The following is a 21104-nucleotide window of genomic DNA, read 5'->3' on the forward strand; positions in this document are numbered from 1 at the left end:
TATCTGCTCTTGTCATGCAGACATTCCTAACTAATTAAGTTTAGGACAGGTGGCAGACTCCTCCTGGGCATTTAAATCTGCGTGTAAACCTAATCTAATAACTTGATGAGAAAATGAAAATCCATCTTTCCTGGTGTGTTATCACCACGCACAAGCCACAGAGGTATTTGTGGAATCCTCTCCCTACTCTTTGTCCTGGCAGGTGACAAGTAAATGAGTTGCTTTAAGGAGATGAGAGACTTGGAAAACGCTGTGTGCTGAGCAGCAGTCATGCACTGTAATAGTTACTTCTGTCATATGGCTTTGCTGACTTAAGATTAACACTTTGTGGATGTGGGGTATATTTATATGAGTGTACCCTTGAGCTTCCATTTTACACCTCGCAAAGAGTGTGAATGCAGCCTTACACATGCAAGTTGTTGATCTTCAAGATCCCTTGACAACTAAGAAAATTTTTGAAGAACCCCAATTTGGGAGGCTCTGTGATGTGACTGTTTGGACTCAGATATGATGACTTTAGTTGCAACTAGTTAGTCAAAATTTATGTATTCAAATATTTTGTGAATAAGCTATTCTTCCCCCAAATTACCTTTTTCTAACACAAACACATGTTGTAATAAAAACAAAAGTTGGTAAAAACAGTTGCACAATTTACACAGCTGGGAGGATCCAGCAACTTCACCATACTTAACCGGGTTTTGGAGGAGAATTTCAGCAATGCTATTGACATGGTTAATTCTTATTTTAAATTCTGTATTCATTTTTTGTAGACTTTAACCACTTAGTGACAGGAGGTTGAGTCCTGAAGAAGGTGTTAGATAAATACAGGGCAATACTGCATTTCAATGCAATTAACTTTTGTTCATAAATAATTCAACCTGTGATTTTAAATAAATGATCAGAGGAAAAGAAAATGACATATGATTAAATCCAAGTCCTTGAAAACATTTTACCAGTCAAGATTGCTGTGACTGCTTTGGGACTTCTTAGAATTCCTCTATTGAGAAGAGCCAGTTCTGAGAGTTGTAGGGGTTTTGTTTAGTTTTGTTTTTTTGTCAGTTCTCAGTGTATCATTAGAGATGAGGTAGACACTTCAGATCATAGTTAAAAGAGGACTGATGATATGCTGTTTTTCATTTTGTCTCAATTTTCTTAATGCCGTGGAATGTATCAGCGTGGATAGCCTGTGAGTTTCCCAGGTGGTTTTTTTGGTTTGGTTTGTTGGGGTTTTTTTGTTTGTTTGGGTTTTGGGGGCTTTTTGTCTTTGGGTGTTGTGGGGTTTTGTGTTTTTTTTTCCTTTTTTTTTCTTTTTTTTTCTTTTTATTTTTATGGAAAGTAGAAGGATGTTTGCTGAATTAAAACTTTTGTTGCCAACTTTACTGATTGAGCATGACTGATTACATTAGAATCCTGATGAGAATTTTGGCCTGGTGTAGACTGCTGTATTGTGGGGGAGGGTGATGGAGAAGACACCAAATGAGGAAGCAAACCCAAAACCAAACACAGTCCAAACCAAAGAAATTAGATTTTAAAAACAATTCTTGCTTATACTGGAAGTATGCAGTTGATTCCAGCATTGTCTACCTCTATTACACAGCTTTTCCTCTGGAAATACTTAATCTAAGTTTTAAGTAAGAGTTGGTGCTTGAGTGTTATAATCAATTTGGGAAGATTTTAGAAGTGAATTCCGGGTTAGATCTGTTTTGAAAGGTAGCTGTGCCTCGCTTGAGATTATGAAATGCTTGTTCCTCATCTCCACCCCTTTTCTTTCTGTTACTGTGCTCTACCACAGTCAAGAAGAGAGGAAGTGGAAGTGTTGCATAACTTCAAGTAAATAGATTTTTGGTGCAGCTACTGACGGCAGCCTTAACCAGTGCTGTCACTACCAGAATTCTGCTAATGCTAAAGGCAGTTGTGTAATTAATGGCCTTGTGTACTGAACTGAGGCTGCTGCGAAACCTCTGGAGGGAATTATTGTGTCTATTGTGTTGGTTAACTTTCCCTGAAAATATAGTCTGTTGCTGATAGTTTGTTGGGGTGATGGGGGAGGATTTTGTAAGGCCTGATGAAATACTCTCTGGCGTTTTTTTCCTGACCACTGGACAAAGCATCTGCAGCAACAGAGCCAGGCTGAGCGGTTGAAATGGAGCTGTTAATAAAAACGAGATGAATTTTACTTGAGGAGGCAACTGTGGCAAGATAAGAAAATAGCTGCACTTCAAACTTTCAGTGTGTCTTTAAAATATTTTTGTTGTAAAATCATATAGAGAATTTGGACATGGTTTTGATACTAGCACCTTACCTAGTGCAACAGAGGTAAATGATCTAGATTAGATGAAAATTATTAGTAATTTTTTGTCTAATCTGTTCTCCTGAAACCATTTATAAAACCTTGTTAAAAGTTCCAAACACCCTTTTTTTTTTTTTTACTTTTACTTGGATCTTTGTTTCTGCAACATCAACCATAGGTGGCACTGACTATTAGCAATTAGAAGGTTTGGAATGCCTCCCCTCCTCCCAGACTTGGATGTTTAAGCCACTGGCAGCTGCTTGATCCATTTTCTCTCACTCTGGCAAAGAGAACAGAGTGTGGCAGCTATCTGTGAGTTCTACAAATGAATAGGTATAGGAGCCAAGTTATTGACTGAGTTTGGTCAGTTTGGAAACTTCCAGCTTTTGAAGCTAGAATCTGAGTTTGTACCAACTCATCAGGAAAAAATGCTAATATTGATTAACGGAGAGGGAGCAAACTCCTTTCTGCACGCTTAGTTCTAGCTACTCAGGAGACTTACAAAGGAGGCTCAGTGGGGCTTGGAGTAATTCAGGATTCCAGAGGCTGGGCACCACTGAGCAGTTCAGCCCAAGCAAAAAAATCAGTCTGGTTTCACTTGCTGCTGCAGCATCAGTTCCTTCCCTGCCCTGCTGCTGGCACGGGCTGCTGCAATTCTGCTGTTTCACTGGTGGAACCAGGGGTGAATGCACACCCTGTGCTCTGGTCTGTCTGAGCTCTGAGTGTATTGCAGCTGAATTAGACTGGCAAAAGCCAGGTTTTAACAGCTTTCTAAAGCAAGGAATTAAAAATGGACCTGTTTGGGCAGGAAGTGCTTAGATATGTGTGCAGACATACTTGGCTATGAGAGACCCTTGCTTCAGGCTAGAAAGGGCTTTTATTGTACTTGGTGAAGAAAGAGAAAGTGGTCAGTGGATCAGAAGAGCTTCTATACAGTGTTCTTTGCAGCTCCAGTCCATGTAATAGTTCTTGCCCAGCTCATTAGGACTGCTTCATCATGCTGGGTCCCTGAGAAATAGGGAAAATTGGTGGAATTGTATTTTTGATCGTAATGCCATCACACTTGTTTAGTTCAGTACTGATATTTTAGTTCAGTACTGGCATGGTGTTTTGTTGGAGAGAACATTGTTTCAGCAGGTATAGTGAAACATACATATTTACTGCATTTGGCTGACACACATCCTCACCTGAGGGTGATGGGAGTGCCAGTAATTCATCTTATTTTGGAAGAGAAAGGCATTTACTGTAGTGTGTAATTCCTACTCCTTTGGTAGTAAGCACTGTTGTTTCCTCAAGTTTAAGGTACCCAATTGTTGTTTGGTTTCACTAGTAAGGGGAAAAACCCCAAAAACCAAAACACCAACAAACTGTAAGTAGAGAATATCTTGTAATTCAGCTGAAATTCAGAAAATCTTTATTTACTGTGGATATGGAGTTAATGTGTCACTGAGAAGATGCTTTATCTTCTCCTGTCCTTGCTGTTCCTCATGCATGGAGTAGCAGTATTCCAAAGCACTGCTGTAATATGTTCATGGATGTTCCTAAAATGTTCCGTTTTGTTTCAAGATGGAATCTCGTTTTTCTTGCCATTTTGACAGTACCCATAGCCTCCAATGTGGTTTAGACCCACACAGTGCATGTGATGAGAGGTCCTGGTGAACAGTGGAGGAGTGAGATTACTATGATCAGTCTGTAAATAGCAGCAGCCATCTAACATCAGATATTTAGATGTCAGATTGAAACAGGTCTTCGGTATCTGAAATGCCTCTTACTTGTTTGCTTGTGAGTGGAGTTTTTTAATGACCTCAGTCTATGTATAAGCAATATGTAATGTAATTCTGTGGTTCATGCAAATCCAAAATAGTTTGGGATTGTATTTCCAGATTCAGGTAGTAAATGGATAAGTCTATGAAAGTCCTTTCTGTACTTAGGATGTTGCTTATACTCCGTAGCTTGGTGGTGGAGTACATCAAGGTTATATTTTTTTATTGGTATTATTATTAAGTTTTTAAATTATGGTTGTATGTTTCATCAGAAAAGCCCCTGATGCTTGGTCGACTTCAAACATTTTCTTCTTCTCAGCTTTTCTACGTGTGACTGTCATTTTACCAGAGAAAATAATTTCATGGAAGGGTAGTTCAGATGCATGTTTTGTGTAATTTGCAAGTGTGGACACTTGCACATAGTTACAGCTGACAGAGTACAGTCAGGGGTGGAAGAAGTATCTTACCAACAGTTTCCTGCTCCTACAAGAATGTCTTCTCCAAGATTTATGAGGTCATGATATCAAAGGTTTTTGTAGCATTCAGCTAGTCATGATGGGGACTGCAAGCCAGTTTGAAATTAAAAATGGCTGGATGAGCTTTACTATGCAAAAATTAAGAACATAATCAAATTTGCCAATTATACAAAAAAAGAGTTAAACAAGGGATGATTTAGTATCTGAAGTGGCAAAGATTGTGCATACATATCTCTATCAAGTAGTCTGGGTTTTCTGGATGTGCATTAGAAAGACTTCATAAATACTGTTAGCTTTCTTGTGATTATTATTTGTGAGGAGCATGGATTATGCTTGTTCTTGAAAAATATGCACTTGCTTTAGATAAAGTAACTAAAGTGAAATACAAGAATTTGTGGAAAACACAAGAAAGATGTTTTCAGATATATTAGCAGAAAGGAGCTTGTTGTTGCTCTGTGTTCTTGAATCATTTATGTCTTACCAAGCAGCTGGCAAAAACAAGTTGCATTCAGTGCATGCTTTATATCTTACATGTGGAGGCGAATTACAAGAATGGTTTAAAGTCTGTTAATTTTTCATTTTGGAATCTTACCCCTCATGCCCCCATATAAGTGAAGCTTTTGGTCTTGAGTGGTGATGGATACACAGTAATTTACTGTTTTTCTCCTTTCCCTCCCACCTGGTTTTCAGCAAGAGATTAGAGTCAAGATGCTTTAGAGCTTCCAATCCTTTGTCTTTGTGGTCAAAATCACAGTAAAAATAGCATAAACCCCTGAAAATTTTGAACTTCCCATCCAACTGTATTGTGGCAGAATTTATTACAGTTCAGTGGAAATGCTTCCTACAACATGGTAGAGAAATACGTTGTGTTTTCGGGACCATGCTACCTAGAATTTCACCTCTGGCTTTATATTTTAGTGAAGCAAATTGATTATAATGTTTTACAGTGTGCAGTATCCTACATTATCCTGTTTCTGCATGTCATTTTTTACAGTTCAGGACTCCGTGCTGGTCAGGCAGCTTGAACAGTCTCACAATCTTTCCTGGCATTGACGCTTACTTCCTCTTTATACGTACTTTTTCCTTACATCTTTCCTTTCTGCTTCGTTATCGCTGCATCTCTTATCAGTTTGTAAGCACTTTGGGGTTGTAATCTGAATTTACAGGAATATAAAACGTTTTACAATAGTAATTATGCCAAATGTCAAGCACAGACAGACTTGCTCTCATAAACCTGGCAGCATATAAAGAAGGCAAGTGGAATTTGCATCCTGGTAGGTTATTCTTGGTCAGCCAAACTATTCACCTTCCAAAGTGCTTTCTGAAACCAGTGCAAGCTCTGGTTTACATGATTTAGTGGAGAGATACCGAGGTGACTTTGGAAGCAAGGGTTGCGTTTTAGTTGCAGTAAAACAGAATTCAGACATAGACGCAGTAAATCAAACCACTCTGGTTTAGGGTGGACAAATTATGTTCAAAAAAATGGAAACTTGCTCTGTAAAATCTGCTGTTTGGCTCGGAAGGTTATTTCATTAAGGCAGGTGGGACACACAAAGCTTCCTTTGTTCCACTGGAGGAGGTGTGGGTTCATGCTCAGTCTGCCCTGGGACAGGTGCTCCCTCAGCCCTCACCCTGCTCCTCAAAAGTTTCCTCATCCGTGTCATAGTTTGTTGTCATGATTAAAAGTAAGTAAATAGTTACGGTCTCTCTGAAAAGAGGTATCTCCTTTCTTTCCCAGGAGCAGTATTTTTTCGCTCTCCGGTCTTTCTTGCCTCTGTGCCCTCTGAAGTGAAAGCAGATAGCATCAGGGTAGGGATATTGTCATTGCATCAGCTGGAGAAGTGAAAGAGCTTTCACCAGACTTGTAAAAGTAGCAGCTCAAGAGAAGGGGAGCCCTTTGATGCTATATTTTAGCCCTTCTACATTATATTTTAGGCCTTTTGTACCCTTTTCTTCCCATCATTAGTCTTTGTGTTCTGTTGATCTTTTAGGGTATATCATTCTTTCCTTCCCTTCCAATCTTATGTAGTAAAAGAAAGGCATTGGGTGAAAACTGTTATTACAGCAGCACATATTGTACTGCAAAACCAATAAATGCATTTTTTCTTCTGTAAGAGGAAGAGAAAACACACTTAGGTTGGAGGCCAGTGTTGCTCTAGGGCTTCATTTAATTGCTGTCCAGCTGACCTTGTCAGCATCTCACAGGTGCAGATGTATTTATTTTAAACTTCATATAGACTATGAGGAAAAGGGAACAAACAAGTCTGGGAGGAAAGGCAAGCAGCACATATCATTCGTGTTTTGGCTTGTGGTCTTGCAGGAGGTATTTTGGTGGATTTGGATTAATTTTTGCTCTGGTAATTTACTGCTGGAGGAGAGGAATAAAGAGCCTCCAGAGTGTGGATGATCTCCGCCTGGGGAGCAGTGCAGAAGCGTAATGGAATTTCCTGTGAGAGAGGTGGCTGAGTATTACAGTAAAAATGAGTGTTTGTGGAAACTAAGGGGTAAGGAAAAAGGACACAATAAGTGATTAGGTTATGTGGATAGAAACGAAAGTTATTAATGTCCATAGAACTCAGATGAGGAATTCTAAACTTAATCTAGAGCAAGGGAAAAACAATTGAAAAGTTGAAGTAAAGGGTTATATGAACAGTGTCTTCAGGGGAAAGATTTCAATAACAGCTGTGTTTTGTGTAGTGTGGAATGGTCCTCGGATGTTGTTAATGTTACACAAGTGTGGGTTGTGGAAGTGGGGAGCTGAGGGAAGATTGAATGAGAGTAATGATGATAATAGCAGGAGAAAATGAGTAAGATTTTAGAGATGCAGAATGCAGTGCCATGGGTGTGCTTGCATTCTTGGCTTTTTTTAGTCATGGTGGGTAAAGGGATAGTGTGAGCGTTAGAATAAAGATAATCTCCTGATGACAGCTTTTTTTCACAAAGCAGGTAGTATTAACTAGGCAAGGAGAGCTATCCACTCTCTTCTGGCGGGTTACCTTTACCAGCTTGCTCAGCTCAGTTTCATCTGTCAAGCTCTGATATTCTCACAAATCAACCACAAGTAACTAGCTTTGGGGGAAAACTTTATATTACTTTGTTGATACCTTGTTAAGAAGTAAGACAAGGCTCCCTTTTGTGAGCTGATACTGAATTAACAGAATTACTTTCCTGTTACTGTAGAAATACAATTATTTTCCACCATAAGTTTCTGCATCCTGATTATAATGTATTTATTTTTGACAGGGAGGAGTGAAAACCAGATTCACAAAGATCCTGCATTGACATTTGAAAGGTATGAGTTTCTGCCCTGAACTTTAAAAGTTTATGAACCTGTATTTCTTCTCATCCCGGACATGGAGTGATAATTTTCTCATTCACACTGGCTTTGGTCCTTACCCCTCTTAGGAATTCCCAGTCAGAAGATGGTTCATTTCACATCCCTGTGTAATCCTGATCTCGTTCTCCTGAGATTGCTAACTAGGGTGCCTAAGTAAGATCTCCATTTCCTGAGAGGCTGAAGACGTGCTCATCTGCCCATCAGAACTTCTGGCTTTTTCTCCACAAGTGGATTTTAAATTGTATGCTTTTAAGAGCATGAAGTCCCTTTGAGAAGATGTTTTGAATTGTGGGGTTTTTATGGGGTTTTTTCCCCTCTAATATTTCTTCCCGCTTGGGCTTGTACCTCCCATTCCAATATGATTTGCTTCAGCATTTATTTGGTGTTTGGGAGTTTGTGATTTTTTGAGATTCTTCAGGTACTCACAAGTCTTCACTGCTGCTGAATGAAATCACATTGATGTGTTCATTTGAGTTCTTTTGGTCTCACTCACTGATGAAATTGAGCAACAGAATTTGAGCAATGCCATCCTTTAGCAAGATTATGTGCAGACAGAAAGAGAGAAGAGACCGAAAAAATGTGGTTTGGTAATAATGCAGGCAGTGAAACTTACCTTCAGGTTATTGACAAAGCCTTGCTATATATTGATTTAGAAAACACTGGAGTTACTTATTGATGTTACATTGAGCTGGGAAATGACTCTTCCAGTTACATCAAGGAGAGATGGCTCTATATAACACAAAGAACATGGGTTGTCAGCCATGTCCAAATCTGTTATGGCAGGGTACATTGGAATATTGGAATACATAGCCTGATCACCTGAATCCATAGAGTTGTGGTTATAGATAGGAACTATCAGATAATGGCTTTATGCTACATCATACATGGCTTGAGCTGCTATGGTGCAGTTTCACCTGTTTATTTGCTAGTTTCTTGACTTATTATGACAATTTCCCCCACTCTGACCACATTCTTGCAGTAGTCATTAAGTGAATAGATTAAAACTGTAATTCTGAGGTATTTCCCCCAAAGCTGAGACAAGATTTGCAGAGAGAAATTCACCACCTACCTCCCACTGCCTTTCATTGTTACCAATTTTATTCGATAAGGAATCGATCCAGACTTCCAGTATGTGGAAAACCAAATCACCTGCAATGATTGCTGTGTGTTAACAACTTGAGGAATGGGAACACTGGAATAACTCATGTTGCATGTCTTGGAAATCCTATGCTGCATCCTGAATGATAGAGGGAAATTGAAACTTTAAATATAAACTAGTTTCCTTTTAATAGTCATGGTGCTTAACCTGATGATGTGTTACTGGGTTTTAGGATGGTAGATAACCCTCTGTCCTGTGCGTGTGTCTGTAACTTTAATATGTGTTGTATCATTTAGATGCCTCTCTCATGCACAGATCTGCATGTGTGCATAACCTTGCCACTATTTTATTGTCTCATTAAAATTCATAGGTATACTTACGTCAGGGAAAATAAGTAAGTAGAAAGGAAGTACAGAGTTCAAGAACTTACTACTACACTGTTCAACAAGACAGTATTTTAAGATTTTAAGAAACTTGTTTTAACATGTCACATACGTCAATATAACCGTGGACAATATATTTTCTAAAAAATACGTAAAAATTGTACCTTTACAGAATTGGGCATTGATAGCCATCCACTCCTTCAACATAATCCATTGTTGTGGACTCTTGTTGACTACTAAATTGACCAGAAGTACTTTGTGCTAGCTGTCCTATTTATTGTCATTGCTGTATTGGCTGGTCGTTTGCTCCTGTTTGTCATTACCCCCTTTTGAAAGACAGCACCTTTGAAGTGCTTTACATTTGGATCACTGTGTGGAAAGATGCCTGTTCCAGCTCTCCAAGGAAGAATGGATAAGAGCTGGATTTCAGATATTTTCTACATGGTGTCACAGCCAAACCCCCCACTGGCTGCTGACAGTGGGGGTTTGCTGCTCGAAGGGGGATTTGATCCAAAGCTCAAAACAAGCAGCAACCTCCTGCTTCTGCAGGTTATATGTGTAAAGAGTGTGAGCTTGTATTTAACAGGAAGAAACCCAAACCCACAACTGCTGCTGATTTGTTTTATCAAAGGCTTGGCTGTGAAGATTAAAGAGAGTTTTTATAGTATAAGCTTGAGAGAAGACTTGCCATGACACTGAATGAACAGTTACTTACTGTAATACAGCTCAGTTAAAGCAAAAGCTTTTTCACACATTTAAGTTTTCATGCGCTTGTAAACTTAAAGAAGCTATGTGACTCAAATTACATTTGCTTGAGGGTTTCACATGTTGGGCAGCTGTACAGCTAATAAGCTGATGTGTTTCCTAGAACATTTTTAGTTATGAAGTGTCCTATATACACATTTTCACATGCTGGTTCTCAGAGTAAGCTGCTGATTTGTGGATGTGAAAGGAACTTCTGCTAGTTTGTTGTAATCATTGCCTGATTAGCTTTTTTTTTTCATTTTTCCCTTCCTAACTCTTCAATGCAGTGAGAAAAAAGCTTTATCAGCTTTTCACAAAGTAGGAAGAATAGAAATTCCACTTGGAAAAGAATAAAAATTAACCAACCTCCCCTTTTCTCCCATTTTGGTGAAAGGGCTTACAAAAGGGGGACTGAGGAAGAGCAGAATTGTATTGCCCTGAGGTGTACAACTTAAATCAATTTGATCTTAAACCAGTGACTGTTTTAAGATCTGATGAATCACTGTGAGAGTTAAAAGCACCTATACCACAGTGCTGAGAAGCTGGCATCCCAGGCTTCAGAAGTGATTTGTATCTGGCCCTAGTAGCTCAGGCAACACTATAACTTAAAAGGGTGACAACCTAATTCTTGTGAAGGATATTTTCTAAAAGGAGACAAGTTCTTAAACCCCTTTTTTCCCATCTTTTTTTCATTTGAGGCCTTTTCATTAGTAGGTGAGACAACCCTGTCATACAAGTAGAGAGCTGCAAATATACTACCTCTACAAAAAAGGAGGAAAATCAGTAAACAAATGTTAAATAGCTGAAACATGGTGCAGGAGCATATGTGATGGAAATGTCCAAGATGCTCACATACGAGGTAGCTGTGCAGGTCACCCCAAATGGGTTCCAGTAAAAGCTTTAATACTAACACATGCAGTCCTATTTATAGACGTATGTCTCTGTTTAAATATAAATTGCTCCAAGTCATGTCTAGACTAACATCAGAGCGGTGCTGGTGTCGAAAGTGGGGGTTAAGAATTAAGAGTACAAGCCACCCCATCCTTTAAATTCCTACCTGTTCCTATGAGCATCTAAACTCTGGCAGCAGTGCAGCTCTGAATGCTCTTGTGTCACCCAAGACACCTCTTGTCCTGTTTGGGTATCAGAGGGGTGCACGTGGCAGACGTGACCTGTCAGCTGAATGATCCCCTGCATGTGCTCAAAGCTTTGAGAATGTATGGGTGCGTGGATGGATGGATAGATCAGTAAATGACTCGCATTGCTGACTATTTTCAGCAGCTGGGTTTTAATGAGTCTTTCAACTGTTGCTACTGTGTTTAATCTGCTCGCTTACTCAGCCTTCAGCATTAGAGAAGCTTTCTAGGAGGTAAATGCTGTCCTGATTACAGAAGAGGTTAGTTTGATTGTGTTCTGCACAGACCTTGAGGTGGTGGTGGTTTTTTTTTAAATTAATTGAGAAATATATGCTGTGCACACAGATAATTAAGATAAATAAGCAAGTGTTGTGCTTGGAAGTGCACATCCAAATATATAATTGTTATATTAAGATAAGTGTCTTGGACTGATTCAAGTTAAAACCTGTGGTCCTGACTCTTTAGCACTAGTTTTGCTATGTGTTTGAGTGGATTTTCCTTTAAGATTCCTAATTTAATGTATACTAGCAATGGCTGAAGAAAGTGAAAAGGATGACAAAAAGTCTTTCACTTTCTTTTCATTTAGCATAAGAGCTTTTCCTTAGTTGATTTGCTCTGCTGCCTAACAGCTCTTATCAAAGTAAGGGCAGAGCAGCTCTTAAATATAGGCAATACTTAAAACATATCATGTACCAATGTGAAGAAAATGAAGTGTAGTGGTATTTCTGGTAAGTGTACTAAAAAAAAGATACACCCAGGAGCTTTGATCAAATGCCAGCTCTTACATCAGTCCTCTTTGTAATCTTTCTTGCTGATCTGTGACCTTGACCTTGTGTTTGTGTTTGTATGTCAAATCTATTTTAGGGATGGACAAAATAAGTTCAGTTTAATAGCATTTAGACTCCAGCTTCACAAGATACCTTAGTAAAATACAAAAATTAAGATATTCGGGTCAGTTAAATATTCAGTCATCTTTTCAAATTTCAGTGGGTTTGAGGACATTGACTTTGTTGTTGTTCTTTTAGTGCTGTTTAGGAACTGTTCTGTTCTTCCAAAGACATCTTTAGCTCACTTTGTTTTATACTTTTTAAGTTGGCATAAGCACCTGTTTTAACTCTCTTGACAGTAATGGAACAAGCAATAATAATAATTAGCTTTATTTTTTTTTGCTATTGAAGTTTTCTCCATGAAGATCTCATTAAAAACAGATGGAAAATGTTTTCTTTCCACAAATTTGTGATGGCATATTATCTTCTTAAAATACATGGCACCATTATCAACATAAATTTTGAGAAATTATTTCAGATTATATGTCTTTACAGTGAGGGATACTTAAGCACTTCCCTTTACCACCTGTGTGTTGTTTTTGCTATGCCTTTGTGACAGTAAATACTATTTTCACTGGTTTTGAGTTAAGTTTGTATTTTAGTTGCTCTGATTTGACTCATGGCTAGGGGTGAGGTGCAATCCTGTTCTTTGTATGTGAGGGTCAGATGATCATCTCTGTATACATCTGTATGACTTCAAGTCCTTTCAATATTTTCCTTAGGGATTTATGTTGTGAATGTTTTTAGATTAACTCTAGCATTGTGATAAGGACTCTCTGTCCTTTTGTCTTTACAGGATGTTGTGAGTCTCTTCTCCCAAGGTTTCACTAAACTAGCTCGTAGGTTTTATCTTGAATTCTGCTTGGCTTTATTGTTGTTTTGGAGAAAAAAACCCATAATTTTTTATTTGAATTGAGCTAGTAGAGACTATATTGCTATTGCAAATTTTCCCTTTCCCACTTAAATGCAAGTATATGAACCTTTTGTATGTCCACAACAGCCTTTGTAAACATCACACAATGAGCTGAAATCTATTACAACAGAAGCTGTAGTGTCCCCTCTACTAACTTAAAAAAAACCCCAAAAAACCACACCCAAGCCACAAAGCATCTGGGTCTCTAATATGGATTTATGGGGATTTTACGTACAGTTGAATGCTATGTGACTGTGATCCTGTATTTCACCTTGCCTGGAATTCCTGTGTATTTGTGTTCAGTTAGCTGAAATCTATTCTGTTGAGAAGTCTACAAAGTGGCTTTCGTTCATAACCATGAGATGCTTGGTCCCAAGTGAAACACAGCTATTACTGGCAATAAAATACTGTGCTTTACTTTTTAGTCCTTTGTTGCACTTTGACATCTGAAACCAATTCTTGGTTAAAATAACATAAAGTGACTTAACATATGCCAAACCATCTAACACAGTTATTCCAAGAAATACACAGTTTTAGTGCACTGCTAGCAGTAAATGCCTGTATCTTGAGATCCCTCCAACAAGCAGAAGGTCAGAGTTGTGTGGAAATGAATTATCTGCATGCATTGATCATAACTCAAAAGCATGATTGCCCGGGAGAGGACATTGATTTCTTCACTGTATATTAATCACATTCATTCTTGGGGAGTTGATGTAGAGTTAAATGCATAATCAGTGATTTGGTTTTGTAGGTGTCAGAGGGAATGAAAATCTGGATGAGTTTCCTTTTAGTTGCTTATTTATAGGCAGATGGTTTACCAAACATTGGAAAGGTGCATCTTCTGTCCATTCTGTTGTATATTGTCCTGCTCTGTTCTGACAACAAGTCTTTGAATAGATTTTTTTATGGTTTTGCTCTTGCTTTATTGAATAAGAAGAAAATTAACCAAAAGTCTTTCTGGTGACTGTATTTCTGAGTTTGTATCACTCTTTCCCGTGTTAGTTGAGATTCAGTGATACATGCTATTTATGGATCCTTGTCCTTAATGGATGTGCAGTGGGGGTGTAATTTTTCTGCATTATCTTTTCGTTTCTACCCTTTTTGTCTTCAGCAGCAGAAGACCATTGAACAGTGACTGATGGGACAGGTTTAGGTGTCAAATGCTTGCTTCCATTTCAGGTGGTGTTTGTGAGTTGAATGTCTATTCTTCTTCATTCCTTATGATTAGCAAAGACTTGGCAGAGAGTGTGTTTCTAAGTTCATGCTAGAGTGTAGCAGACCATAATCACCAAGTGAACTCAAAAATGTCCTTTACAATACTATTAGAGAACAACATAAATATTCCTCCAGTAGCATTTGTAAGAACAAATATGTGTGTGAGTCTGGGTAAGGAATTGACTGAAATGTCTCTGAAACACCAGGTTTGTAATCGAAAGTTATACGAATGGCATGGGGTATTCAGCATCTAGGAGTGATTATTTCTGTGATGCTCTGTTCCTGTCCTTGTTAGAATAAGAAATACTTATTTAAGGTAGGCTGAACTATTGTTTGAAGAGTGTCACAGCATGAAAAATGGCCACACACGTGTTTCATCTCTGAACTTTGGAGAACTTTCCAGCAGGAGGTTTTGACGTGGAGGCCAGATTTGGATTAAGCTGTGTATGGTGCTTAAGTGTACTTGTAAACCTTGGAGAGCTGCTACTAAGGCTTTCACAAACTCAGCTTTCATGGCAATTGTCTGCTCCCCATTTCCTCCATCCTGTGCACTTCATCTGTTTGGAGGTTTCATTGGGTTTAGGGTCATATTGGATGAGGGGTTTTTCTCATGTTGGTTTGGCTTTTTGTTAGGACTTTTTTTTTTTAAATTATTTTTTTATTTTCGATTTCTTTCCCACTCTTTACTGGTAGCTTTATGAAGTGAGAGACAAAAACACAAGTCACATGTAACTTAGGGAGGAATGTCTGCCTGTGGCCTTCTGCAAGCTGCACACCATGGTCTGGAGGATGTGGCTGGGATGGGTGGAGCGCCAGCATCGATGAGTCTCAGTGTAGCCAGCAGTGCTCAGAATTTGGGTTTTTGACGTGGCAGTGCTTTGCCACAGAGTTTGACTGGCGTGCCTCCCCTGGCAGGGTGCGCAGCCTCGCCGCGCCGCCTCCCCGAGCAGCCTTCTGCGTGGGTATGGAAATCTCCCTGACATTTCTACACCTCATTTCAGCACACGCTGGAAATGTCGTGTTCCCCCTTGATAAATGTTACGTACCATCCCAAAGCTCCTCGTTGTTGTCGTGGGGTGGTATCCCATGGCCTCAGTGAGTCACAGATTCCCGGACTGGAGGATCCCATGTGAAATCTGAGGAGTGGAGGGACACTTGAGATGAGGTGACTGAATCCCCCTTTCCACACCCCAAATGGAATGTGTAGGAACAGCCTCCCCTCCTTGTGTGCCTCTGGCGCCGCTATTAACAACAGTGTAATCAGCATTTACATTTTAGTGCTCTCCTAAAAGCTGAAGTAAATCTAAATAGTCTCTACCACGAGAACAGTTGGGTTTTTTCTTCCCCACTCAGTTGTTGGTTTGCTAACCAGTCCAGTGGTCTGCCGGGTCTTATTCTCAGAGGAAAAGCCATGTCTTGTGCCTGCTATGCCCTTGGTTCTGTGTTTCTGTGGGTTTCGTGTGACTTAAAGACTTGTCAGTTACTCAGCATTTGTGTGCCTTCATAAAACAGTAGATTTTGCATCATTTTGAGCTGTTTCATCATCTGTTATGGAATTTGTTTGCTCTAATATTTTTCAAAATCTTGTTACTGAAACTGCTAAATTAATCAGAAGGTTTCGATTAGGTTGGTTTGGGTCTGCTCCCTTCTACAACCCCTTCCCACTGCTGCCCCATCCCCACAGTGGAGAAAACACCTCTTTGTGTTGTCTAAAACTTAGTGTCAGGTGGGCTGGGTTTGGCAGCAAAATGCAAAAAAGGCTTTTCCACAGCTATGCTCGTGCAGAATTTGGCCGAGAAGCCGTGGCTGTTGCTAATCCTGCACTATCCAAGGGGATGTTTGACAGAGGGAGCGATGCTGCCGTGTGCTCCGTGCCAGCCTCGAGGGAACAGCCCCAGCTTAGGATGGGGAATGCCAGGATGGGGTCAGAGTCTCGGGAGCCTCTTCAGAATTCCTGCTGCAACACGATTCCTCATGTGCCCTCTCCTGACTGAGCTGTCTGAGAGAGATAGGCTGTCCTTCCCATGTTTAAAATGTCTTTTGGAGTCAGTCAGCAGGCCCAGGAGGAGTGAGTGATGTGCCAAGCTCCTGGGAAGAAGCTTATTTTTGCTTTCTCGAACTGATACCCTGCAGTTGTAGGAGAGGAGCCTGATTTGTTTTATTTAAATGAATTAGTTGTAAAGAAAGACTTCTAGATTCCCAAGTTCTTTTGAGTGCAGCTGTGGGAGAATTCACCCACTTATTGCTGAGTTTTGCTCCCCTATCTGATAATTTTTTTTCTTCTTCTTCTTCTAAATTACATTTGCAAAGGGAACCTTCAAAATGTCTTGGATGCGTGAATCAAAACTGTGAAGAGGTCTCAGCTGCTCCATTCATCTGAGCAGATTTCTGACACAAATAAAGTGTGGATTTCAGAAAGCAAAGCACTTAAATACTTGATTCTCTTAAAGCACGTGCTTGAGTACCATTGAAGTACCTGCTCCTTTGTGCAGCTCTGTGCATTTGGTGCCGAGGTTGTTGATCAGGGCTGTTTCCCTGCTCAAAACCTTTGCAAAAAGAGCCAGCTAAACACTGAAGTGCTTTTACAGCACTCTGAAAACATCCTTCCTGCTGAAATCAAAGGTGTGTGAGTTGAGCTTAATAACAAAATAATTCTGAGACAGCAAGTCTCATTTCCCCCACTCATTCTTAGTTCACTGCAAGATTCTACTGCAATTCCCAGTGCATCTAGGAATTTTTTTTGAGATCCTAATTTCATTGTGGTCTTCAACATCTCACTGCAGGCAGCCATAAGGATGGGGAATCACTTAAAATCCTGTGGTTTAGGTACTCAGTGCTGGTACTGGAGCTGCTGAATAACACACAGCCTTTAATATATTTATCCACAATTATCTTTCTGAAGCTTCCATCTATTATTACTTCATCTGGGAAAACAGGGTACAGAGAAGTAAAACCAGAAGTCAGACAGCCTGTCTGCAGCACAGTGAGTAATTGGACCCCTGGATCCCAAGCTGCCACTGTAATCACTGTACTGCATTCCTCAAATCTGTAATAATTAAAATGACAGTCTGAGCCATTGGCTGATGTGGTGGGCTGGAGCCTTTACACTTGGGAATATGAGAATGGGAAGTCAGTGAAGCCACTAAGAGACTTTTTCTGGCTCTTCCAGTAATAGCTAAGCATTAGAACACCAAATTTATTAAATAACTGAAGATTTTTATTTCTTAGACCAGTTTTATTTTAGCTTTACAAATGCATGTTTTGATTCATCTCAAAAATGGAACATAAAATTGCTACAGGAGTTTAATCGTCATGAGAGAACTCTGAAATGTAGTTAATAAAAATGTTTTATCTGTGTGAACATATACTAGTCTCAACCTCTATTAATCATTCTAACAATGTGCATGAGTTTGGGTAATGTGTCTTCTCATAAATGTTCATGTGGGCAATCTGCTAGCCATTGCCAGTTTCCTAAATGAATACCTTAATGATTTCTCTAAGTTTTTTTTCCAATGATCTTGAATTGAGACTGCAGAAGAAGACACCTTGATAATACCAAGTTTTTTGAATTATCCAATAGTTTACATAACCCTCGTACTCAAATAATGCTAGTCTAGTGTTGTTAATTTACTGTGGCTTGCTGTTCCATTTAGCAAAAGGATTTAACTGGAAATGCTAGTCTGGGCTATTGGAAAAGTGTCTTACAAATGTGATTTTGCTAGTTAAATTGTGAATCGTCTGTAATTTCTTAAATAGCAGGAACTGCACATCTCTTGGGTGAACTAAAGGTCTGCTGTTTGTTTGGAGTCTCCACTTAGGTTTTGCAGTTGAGGTTTTTATTCATTCAAAGAATTACTTAAAAATCAAAAACAAATATTCAGGAGCCAAAACCAATTGGTTCTGTTGTGCTTTAACATATTAGAAGCTGTATTCTCAGATTTCGTTGTCTTTTGCAGCAGTAATATTTTAGGCTAGGCAAAGGATCTTAAAGTTTGTTGTTATTATTCCTTTAAAATCTTTGTGGTGGATAAATATATTTGTGGTTTGCAAACAAAGAAAAACTTTAACAACTGCAAAAGTGGAATTAATACTCTGAACGTATGGAGTTCAGTGAACATTCCCTTATTTTCCCTCTACTGTCTACAGTTTCTCCTTAGGCACAGTTTAAAAGGCTGTAGAGCTGATTTCTCATGGTATGCTTCACTTGGGGAGTGTCTCACCAGGTTGCAGCATTTGTGCTGTGGGTTCTGCTGCTGCTTTAGTTTTGTCTAGGTAAACATGGCTTAATGAGCTGTAATCAGGGGGTGCTCCTGGGGGTTCTGCAAAACAGAGTGTATTTAGAGTAGTTGTGGTCAGGAAAGCACACTAACTTATCGATTTGTTTTGTCATAGGAATTAAATATGATATTTAGGTCTAGAGATTTGTAGATTTTAGAATTGCTTCAGCCCTTACTGGGAAATAAGAAATCTGTTGCTGTATAACTTCTCCTTTCTCTTTCTTCTGCCTTTTATTTTAACTTTCTTCTTTTTTTTTCCTTACCACTGCTCTGGTAACTTCCTAAATATTTAATTTCAAGAAAAATACTAACATTTCAGTGGGTCCTGGGAAGTTCTTTTGTACAGTCTGTCTGTATTTAGAAGGTAGCTGAATGGTTGCCTTAGTGTCCTGCTGAACATTCATTTCCAAAGCTGGTTTGGATTTTGCGTTGCTACACCTCGTATGGACATCATCATGTGAGATTTTAACACTGTGTGAAACCTGTTACAGCTCTAGATCAAAAGAGGCTTTTTAAAAGGATTGCTGGTGTTGTGTTCTAATGTCTTAAGTGCTTTCCAGATTTCATTCTCTTTAAAGAAGCTTCTTTGCAGCAACACGATTTCATTAAATTTATCACTATTTCCCTAGCACTGGGTAATTAAAATAAAATAAAAAGGTGGTAAAACACTTCTTAGAATAGTTGTTGTATATAAACTGTACTGGCTACAAGTGTCATCTCCTGCAAGAGGCTTTCGGAGTACCTGAGAGATTTGCATAAATGCATTGTCTTTTTTGATATACTTAAGGGTGTAATGAATAAGGATGTACTGAATATTGGCTTAATGGTGCATTTGTTTGAGACTCTACCTGAAAGGTGACCTGCAGGCCTTACTTTTACCAGATAGTCAGAGATCCTGACAGAATTTCAATTTTATTGTCTTAAATGCAATACAGAGCATATTAGTGCTACTTTCTCCATTTTAATAACAGCACACGGTCAGCTTCATTACCGTTTGAAACGTGAAAATTTGGTTGCAGATAAACAGTTTACTTCTGGAAGCTAGAGAAATATATTCTCTAGATAAAGTGTGTTCCCAAATGTGGGAGGAAATTAGTCTAATTGTATTGCCATCACTGTTGCTGGATATTTGATGTTTTCATTGGAAACCTTGTTTTGTGGTTTTTTTGGGGTTTTTTTTAGGGATTTGTTATTTGTGATTTTTATTCTGTTTTTGGGTTGGAACTCTGCAAAAGCCCACCCAGAGGAACAGAGGCTTTTGAAGGAACAGTAAGATGATCAGTAATTTTCAGTTGGCTGAATCCACATTTAAGTTGTTTCACGTTTGAAGGAACACTGTGTGTTCTACAGGTAATTATGTAAATGCTGGTTAATGTGGACATGTATTTCTGAGAGAAGTACTGAGACCTCAGTAATAGCTAACAGCTTTGCATTTGATATTTAAATGCATGGATATACACATTTACACTACAACGCATTGCTGGTTAGATTTTTTTGTTTGGGTTTGTTTTGGGCGTTTTTGTGGTTTTTTTTTTGAAAGGTAGCTTCCTTTTTAGAGATTTTCTAGATGACTTAAAATCAAATAAGGGAATATTTGCCCTGAGAGATTAAGGGTGGTTAACATTACAGCTATTTTAGTAGTTCGTATTCTTTACATTTTTAATATCTGATTATTTTCTGACTTCTAGTTGCCTGTAGGTTTTGAATTAAAAACTTGCCTCTGGGAAATCAATCATAAAATATTCATTCACTTTAAGGAGGCAAGGATTTTCATCTGTGTACATCCCTTTTAAACTTCAAATAAATAGAAGTTTTCAATGGAGTTCTAGCCCATGAAAGCAAATTGCAGAGTTGAGTATGCAGAAGGACACTTACCTTTGCTTATGTTGAATATTTATGCCTGTTAGTACTGAGTGAGTGAAGGAGGATGCATGTGTGGTGTAAGGATCTCATTATTGAGCTGTGGTGACTGAAATGTTTGTGCTACCATTGACCAGCCCTGTAAGTGAAACTGAAGGGATGCATCCAGCACAAGCACCATTGCTGTGCGTTTTAAAACCACTTTTTATTCCACACTGTTCCATCCAAGGAAGTATTTAGTAGAGATACTACACACTCTTGAAGAATAACAAGACTTCAGGGAAGGACTGGTTTGGTTTTGCCATCGTTTGTTTCATTATAGAAAGAATGTAAAGGTGAAAATCCTCCAGGGAAGGGAGGATTTTGATGCCAGAGTTTATGTTGCGTCAGGAGCATAAGCAACCTTTTCCCCACTCTTATCACATGATTGTTCTAATAACTTGTGGTGTTTGGGTGTTGTAAAAACAACAGATTTCACTCCTCTTATGTTACCATATTGAATTTTGCACTGGTGCATAGTCCTGGGCAGCACTAACAACTTTGTTTCTACTTTCAGCAAGATCATCCACCTGCCAAACAAAAATGGACTTATCTATGATGCTGTCTATTCTGATATTTGAAAACATATGCAACATGAAACTAAACATTGACTTTAGACCCACCTGTTCCTATTAGTTCAGTTTAAGAGTGATAGGCCGTGTGTCCTTTGTATTTACATTTACAGAAGAAAAGTTTGTACAACAAACAGTAAAGTAAAATTCAATAGATTTTTTAAAACTGTGTT

At 38.9% G+C, this 21104-nt stretch overlaps 1 protein-coding gene across 7 annotated transcripts in view; it reads left to right on the forward strand.

Annotated features, from left to right (window-relative positions):
• Positions 1–21104, forward strand: part of NRIP1 (nuclear receptor interacting protein 1) — a 105116-nt gene that overhangs the window by 74878 nt on the left and 9134 nt on the right. For 4 of the 7 annotated variants that reach the window (XM_063393896.1, XM_063393897.1, XM_063393894.1 and 1 more), the window contains one exon: positions 7773–7821. The exons of the other annotated variants lie outside the window; for them this stretch is intronic. The gene's annotated coding sequence lies outside the window, so the exon portion shown is untranslated. The remainder of the gene's footprint in view (positions 1–7772; positions 7822–21104) is intronic. 7 annotated transcript variants of the gene reach the window in all.

This window comes from Prinia subflava, chromosome 3 (assembly GCF_021018805.1).
Source record: "Prinia subflava isolate CZ2003 ecotype Zambia chromosome 3, Cam_Psub_1.2, whole genome shotgun sequence".
NCBI lineage: Eukaryota > Metazoa > Chordata > Aves > Passeriformes > Cisticolidae > Prinia > Prinia subflava.